Genomic DNA, 6,674 nt, shown 5'->3' on the forward strand with positions numbered 1-6,674 from the left:
ATTACCGCCAAAAGTCTATGTATCTTCCTTTTATTCTTATTCTGCCTACTTCTTTATGCTTTGTTATTATTGTAATTATATGTCACTTTATTCTTTTCATATTCGTCTTTATTACATTTCACTTTGACTTTTATCCTTCTTCATTTCGTCCCTACTTCTATGTTTCTTTATTCTTGTTAAGTCATTTTATTTTCTTTTAAATTGATACAGTATCTTAAATGATTATCTCTATTACGAACGTTAACTCAATCACACAAACAATGAAGCATATTCAATGAAGACGAATACGAGTTGTCCTAATTTAGTGCCGCATTATAACGCTAGGTGGCAGGGGTGTTCGCTAAGAGTGTTGGTAAAATTAGGCAAACCGGGCCGGGGTTATTCGAGTTTTTTTTTTTCCAATTTTCTGCCTTAATACTTTATCAATCGAACTTAAATTTTCAAATGAATGATGTTTGTTATTAGTTCAGGTATGTACCCGATACATGCCATTCCCTCGGAAGTCTCGCTAGATGGTAAGATTTCCCCTGGAAGACTGACAGCATAGTGATGCTTCCTTCGGAAGACTATACAGTGGGATTTCCCCCCGGGGTATAACTAGTCTTCCGTGGGAAATCTCGCTATATATAGCAATTCGCCCCCCCCCCTTCATAGCAACCCTTCCCCCGAATAGTTTTTTTAATCGTAAAACGATGTTTATACATGTATATACGAACGTTTTCAGTTTTTTGATGAAAAGTTATCCGTCCTATACACATGATACATGTATGAATAAATATTTAAATAATATCATTTTAAAAGTGCTTTATAATTAAATCATTTTAACCAATAGTTAAACATAGATAATCTTCACGAGAACATATGGATAATGACCCCCCCCCTCCCCCTTGGTTAAGTCGCCCGCGTGGCACTGTAGTTACGGCGTCTGCTTAAGAGTCACGAAGTACAGAAGTAAGGACGTCGTGGGTAAGAATCCCACTGTAGGACGTGGAGTTCAATCCATCGGATGAGATCTAGACCTTGTTATTCGAGGTCCCGTGTCGCAGTAGGTGCTGGCATGAAAAAAGATCCCTAACTGCTCAATGGCTATAAGTGCCAAGTATATAGGACAAATTTGCAGCTCTCCACGGGCATGATGTGGCTTCTCCTTTTGAGTTAAAATTTTTCGCAAGGGACATTATACAATGTACAATCAAACCACAAGTCTCAATATATATATATACTGACTTCCGGTTGGACGACCTCCTATGGGGTAAGTTTCGCCGGTAGAGGGGGTGGGTGGCCACGAAACATTTTCCTAAACATAACTTTTTACTACTGGAAAAGTTCAGCGAAAGGCTTGTTGACCCTATCCCTTACCCTTTTTGTTGCAGTACTAATAGTCAATTTATATATTAAAAGTCATGTACTTATTGGCATGAGTAAAATTTAGTACTGAAAAAATGTTGACGACCCCTCCCCCCTCACCACCACCAAACAGAATTTTCGAGTTCTAAGGTATTTTTAGCTCTCCTGGCTGATAACAAATACGATGCGTACTAAAGATATTTCTTTCTTTCTTTCTTGAAAATTAAGTGCTATTTTAATATAAAATATTAACGCTGAAAATAAGACCAGGGAGTTTCTAGTATGTCTGGATGCATGAAGCCTAGTTCCTACTTCGCCTACCATGCCCGGATCTAGAGGGGGCTGGGGTGTTAGGACCCCCTGGAATTTACAAGGTTTAAAAATATATACTAAAGCAAGGAAAAAAAGTTAAACGCTCCCTACGAAATAGGATTTTGACGTTTGGGAGAGTTTAGGTTTTTTATACTCGTCAAGAAATTTCTGGGATTGGACGAAATTTTTTTTGGACTGGGGGTACCCGGCTGAAAACAACCTGACAAACCCCCCCCCCCCCCGCAGGAAATTGTCTAAACTTAAAAATACATACCAGGCGTCGGAACCTTGGAGGGGGACTTAGCCCCCACTTTTTTTGTCCAGGGATAGATTTAGTACAGACGTTCCTGCATAGGTTTAGACCCCCCCCCCCCACTTGCTATGGACACGATGCAGTATAGGTTTAAAATCGGGAAAGTGGTGGTGTATGGAAAAAAAATCTTTGGAACTGGAGTTCGAATCTACCCCCCCCCCCTCCCACGAAATTGAATATTTGAATTCGGAAAATTGACATTTCTTTTCTTTTCTTTCTTTTTTTTTTTTTTTTTGCTTGTCAGGTTTTTTTTTTGAAGGTCTTAAAAAATTCTTACACTTAGCCCCCCCCCCCCCACTTTCAATTTGCTTCCGATGCCAATGAAATCCAATTTCGAAGGCGGGGTGAGTTTTGGGTTAGATTCAACTTCCCCTATAGAATCAAATTTGATTTTTTTTTCCCACTATACGTACTACATTAACTTGTTTGACCCTTACTCTTACAAAAAGAGGGTCGGCCTTTCAATGAACATATTCAGTATAGTATAAAGTTATGTCTGATAAAAGAGGCCGCTATTCATGTGTGCCCAGAGAAAATAAATATGGAGTTTCCATTATTGGATCGGATTATTGGATCCGGCCTTCAGAAGTTCGATTGATAATTAAAGTACTAAGGCGTATTGAAGAATCTCAAATAACCCGACCCGGGTTTTCTTACCTAGTTTTACCAACACTCGTAGCGAACACCACACCACCTAGCGTTATAATGCCGCACTAAATTTTGACGGTTTGACAACTTCCATTCGTCTTCATTGAATATGCTTCATTGTTTGCGTGATTGAATAATTTATTTAAGAAACTGTTTAAGTTTAAAAGAAAGTAGAATGAATTTACAAGAATAAAGCAACATAGAAGTAAGGACAAAATGAAGAATGATAAAAGTTCGAAGTGAAATGTAATAAAGACGAATATGAAAACAATAAAGTGACATATAATTACAATAATAACAAAGCATAAAGAAGTAGGCAGAATAAGAATAAAAGGAAGATACATAGACTTTTGGCGGTAATTCCCTTCCATATAGAAATACCAGCTTTCAACATGTACATTCTATAGAGCTACCAGAGGCCTGTTCAGAAGAGCGAACGTTCGCGAGCGCTCGCCAAAATTACTATTGGAGGTATAAGGAATTTTGGCGAGCACTCGCGAACGTTCGCTCTGCTGAACAGGCCTCAGGTATATGCAAGATCAGCGAAGCATTTTAGCGCAATTTGAAGTCATTTTAATTGTGACGTCATTGTGTTCAATTGTGACGGCAGTCAAGGGTACTATGACGTGCCTGAGTTGACGCTGCGTTAAAACGTATGCACAGTTCAAGTAGATCGGGTCTCGTTAAAGCGTCTTCGGGATATTCAAGCGTTTCGATGATCACGACATCGAATCACTCTTTACCTGCTATACAATTAATCAAATTGGTAAAAACACACAAATAATCAATTTTTTAAATATTAATTAAAAATATTAAATATTAATTTAATTTTAACATTCTGCGTTCAGCTAATTAAAAGACTGGTATGAGGATAAACAGTTGTAAAACTCTTTATTGATTGTGTGTTTTTATTACAATTTGGTTACTTATATACAATGTAGTAGGTTAGGTAATAAATTAATTATTTAATGACTACTCGGTGAAAAAGTCAAACTTTTGTCCCTTGGTAGTGGGGAAGACCTGCGAAGCTGTTGCCCAAGTCCGAAGGCCGAGGGCAACAGTTTCCAAAGATTTCCCCACTATCTTGGGACAAAAGTTTGACCGTTTACTTCGTAGCTAGTCATTACATAAGTGTATACTGCGACCGGGTAAACAGTTTTGATTGTTCAATGGTATGCGAAAAACAATAAAATGAGTCTGGAATCAGTTCAAAATACCTATTTATATTTAATATTGAATGTTAGGTTATATCATCCGATGTTGGATCTTAATGAAGTTGATTGACAGGGGTACACGGATCAGGTGGCTTTTCTGCCTAAAAAATTGCAACTCTCCACCTGTAAGTGGCGGTGTGTCCATATGATTGAAAATTCTCTAGAGGAACGTTCAACATGATACAAACATATGTACAATGGATCAATCCATCGGCAATAGGGCTTGATTCTGGAATGTTTTTATCAAAATATCTCGATGAATAAATATGTAAAACGTTGATTTCATGTGTTGATCTTGCAGTTTTAATTACCTTTTTTTCAAAAAATATCATATTGACGGGATAAAAGTTAAAGCCACACGTTTATCATAAAATTTGCTTGTTACTCTTTAATCTTTTTTTCTTGAAACAAAAAATGAAACAAATACTTCACCCCTGTGGTATTTAAAATTTAAAGGCCTCTTCAGGCTTCTTCTTTTAGATGGTTATTATACTTACATGATTCCCTATCGCAGAAAATTGCACATACAACGAGAGCAGCAGGAAATATTAACCACTCCAACCATCTCTTTGTGATGCGATGTTCAGTGTCTGAAGTTTCTTCGTGTATGAAACTATGAGGACTTTGAATATCTATTAAAAGAAGACAAATTGCCTATTTATTTTAAAATATAATAACATGCTATTGTATTTAATTTTGTATAAAATAACAGGATGCTTCGTAGAAAAAAAAGACGACATGAAATCAGCAATAACCCTTTCCCCTAAAGGAAACATACATATACATACTAGTGTATCTCATACGAGGAAACATACTTCTAATTATAAACGCAACAAATGTCAGGCTTTATAAGGATAACTTTTACTATGGTTGTGGCCCAAACTATTGAATTCGTTAATTCGTCTTCTTCAAAAAGTTGAAACTATATTATCGCACCAAATGTTTTAAGGGTAAATTATTTTTGCATATTTTTTCATCTTTTTCTTTTCTAGCGAAAAGGTGTGATCATACACATAACTTCCATGAATATATTAATATCTGATCTATGAACCTCTTTAATGCAACAACTTATTTCGTGGAAATTTATTGGAAACAATTTATGGATTTCCTTCTCAAAAACTATATAAAATGATCATTGGGCGTTTGATAAGGAAGCCTTCTCTGGTAGATAAGATTCAAATTTATTGCAAGCATTGTACCATGGATGAAGGATGGGGCCACACTTAACCATTAAAGTTTAACAAAAGAATATATTTTTAAACAAGATTTTTTTTGTAAAACACTATGCGCCCGGCGGCAACAAGGTTCGAAAAAGATATTTTTAACATATAGGTCACAGTCAAGGTCACAAGGTTATTGAACTTGGCATCATTTAAAAGAATTTAAGTAGTGAAGTACGCATACCAAATATGAAGTCTTTATATCTCATGGTTCAAAAGTTATGATGAAAGTTCAAAATACCTATTTTTTGTATAAAAGTCACAAGGTCATTGACCTTGTTGTCTGTCGAAAAGGCTTGATGAGTGAAATAAGTATTCTAATATGAAGTCTATATTTATCAGTTCAAAATTTGTGTCGAAGGTTATAGTTTGAAGATAAAAAATCTATTTTTAGCATATAGGTCACTGTCAAATTCTAAAGGTCATTGACCTTGATATTATTGGAAAGAACTTATTTATCAGATTATGCATTCAAAAAATGCAAAAAAAGCCGCAATCTTTCATGGTTCAAATGTTAACGCAGAGTTTAAAGTTTGCAGAAAAAATCTATTTTTAACATATGGATCAAAGTCAAGGTCAGAATATCATCAACCTTGGGTCATTTGAAATAACTAATTAGTGAAGTATGCATACCAAAAAAGAAGTTTTTATCTTTCATGGTTCAAAAGCTATGGCGAAGGTTAAAGTTAACAGACAAACAGACAGGCAGACAGGGCAAAAACAATATACGTCCCGGATCTATCGATCCGGATGCATAAAAGAATCTTTGAAAATCTTCTTCTCGAGAACAACAAATCTATGATTTGTCAAATTTATATGGACAGCTACAGATCTGCAGCTATCTCTTTCTCAGAGTAGGATCCCCCATCCATTGTCATATAGAGAGTAGGGCTGGGTATTGAAAGAAATTTTTCGATACAATACATATTGCAATACAGAGGTGCGATATGCGATACATATTGCCGATACAGACAAATGAGAAAACACTACTTTTTGCATGTTTTTTTTTTTAAACAGGTGATAGTATTTTTTGATTACAGCATAAATTTACAAAAATAAAACATTTTAAATCCTTGTTTTTTTTATTCTTTGAATGGACAAGTGTATGAAAGATGAATGTTATCTGCCCATATTTTTCTTCAGAAAAATCAAGGCATCGATCCACTTAGTCAGGTTTCAGACAAGCCCTTGTGCATGTAAATATATTGCCTATGGTGTTAAATACTCGGACTCGTTCTGAAGCCACAAACGACATTGACCTGTTTGTCTGTGTTGATACTTCACTTGACGTCGTATTCGTGGAAGTAATGGCAGATAAAATATTTTACCAAATTGCTTTGAGTTAAAATAAACTATGACTTAAAAAATTCTGATTGATATCTTATTATCGGATTACATTCCATGACTTTTTTTTCGACGCGCCATTTTACCAACCGGAATTGCCTCCAAGTTTCACAGTAGCAAACAGGTCAATGTTACGATGCCGGCTGAGATGGGTAATAATATATAGGCTTGTTGTTCCAACAGAACTTGCGACTTCTTGTTGACAAGTATAATTACATTTTGCCTTTTTGCTGCTAACTTTTACGTAGCGACCCTTCACTTTTGACATGTTTACAT

The sequence above is a fragment of the Saccostrea cucullata genome, unplaced genomic scaffold, assembly GCF_032062105.1.
Source record: "Saccostrea cucullata isolate Sc308-1 unplaced genomic scaffold, CSIRO_AGI_Scuc_v1 ctg2033, whole genome shotgun sequence".
NCBI classification, from domain to species: domain Eukaryota; kingdom Metazoa; phylum Mollusca; class Bivalvia; order Ostreida; family Ostreidae; genus Saccostrea; species Saccostrea cuccullata.